The following is a 1,482-nucleotide window of genomic DNA, read 5'->3' as shown; positions in this document are numbered from 1 at the left end:
TGCACATAGTCCACAAAGTTATTGCACTATAAAAAAATAGAATTAAAAAAAAAAAGATAAAATTTATCTTTTATAGAAGAAACAAATTCGTTCACGGTGGTGTTACGTGTGTGTAACCCTAATAAAAAGGTGAGGTTTTATTTAGGCATGTAGATATGTTTAGTAGTTAGAACTTAGAATTCGGATTGGAAAGAAACAGAAAATTTGTTTTGTTTTGTGTTTAGATTTTTTCTTAGAATAAAAATATGAGAAATTAAATTGGTCTCTTGAATTGTCTTATATATTCATATCAAACTTTTGATTATTCTAGTAATTAATAATTTTACTAAAAAATATGTAAAATAATGTATATATGGCAAATAATTTGTTAACAGATTTTCTGAATTCGTAACAAATTTTTGTAAATATAATTATGAGTTTAATTTTGATACGACGACAGTGTAAAGTATTTTATACAGTCGTACAATTATTACATCTGTTCTTTTAAATAACTATTCATGTAGTCAATGTAAAAATAGTTATTTTTGTTAATATAACATTATATGATTGGATGTACACGTAAAATAATTTTACATTAATAATGTATCAAACATATAATTAGACAAAAATATTTTATAACAAAAAATAATCAAAATAATCAAAATTTATCTTATTTAATATTTATTAATTTTAATAATAATAATTAATAAATATTAAATAAAAACAAGTTGGACCTTTTTTTTTCTTTTGTCTCCTACACCACATGGAACTAAACCTAAAATAATATTAAGAGATTGAATGAAAACTTATTGGTCCATTGAATATGGAGCAGCCGTGTGTAAGTAAAACTAGTACACTTTATTTATTTTGATAGATAATTCTGGTTAGCTTTACTTGGGAAACAAAAAATCTTTCCCAGCTTTTTCACTACTTGAAAGGGCATTTAGATGTGGCGTCTGTTGGGTTTTGCAGGTTTATAAACAGCAATTTATTTCCAACCAGATATTTAGAATTTGTGATGTGAATGTCATCTATAATATCTAATATCTATCTTGCTTTTAGTTACTTAATTAGCTTGGTTACACTTTGCTAGCACTACTCTTTAATAATTTAATGTGTTCTTATCTAATTTCTACTTACATGGAGATAGCTCTATCAAGAAAGAAAATTATTTTTTAGCTATCCATGATTTAATAATTAATTAATAATTGTTCATTTTAGTCTTACAAAATTAACAAATCCTCTAACTTCATCCCCCTCTTCTCCATAAAATAAGATCAAATTACATTAGCATAATAACTGATAAGTGTTTTCATAGAATAAATAAACACTTGAATAATTTGTAAGACAAGTTAATATAATTAATTTTGTTGGTCACAATATTAGATATTTGGATTTTGTGACACAAGAAAAGACGTTTATTTACAACCTTTTTTTTTGTACAATTAGAGGGCCACTTACTACTTGATAAAAAGAATTTTTTTTTTTGGAAAAGTAAATTTG

The sequence above is a fragment of the Arachis ipaensis genome, chromosome B01 (assembly GCF_000816755.2).
Source record: "Arachis ipaensis cultivar K30076 chromosome B01, Araip1.1, whole genome shotgun sequence".
In the NCBI taxonomy this organism is placed as follows: domain Eukaryota; kingdom Viridiplantae; phylum Streptophyta; class Magnoliopsida; order Fabales; family Fabaceae; genus Arachis; species Arachis ipaensis.
Note: the sequence above shows the minus strand (reverse complement) of the source record.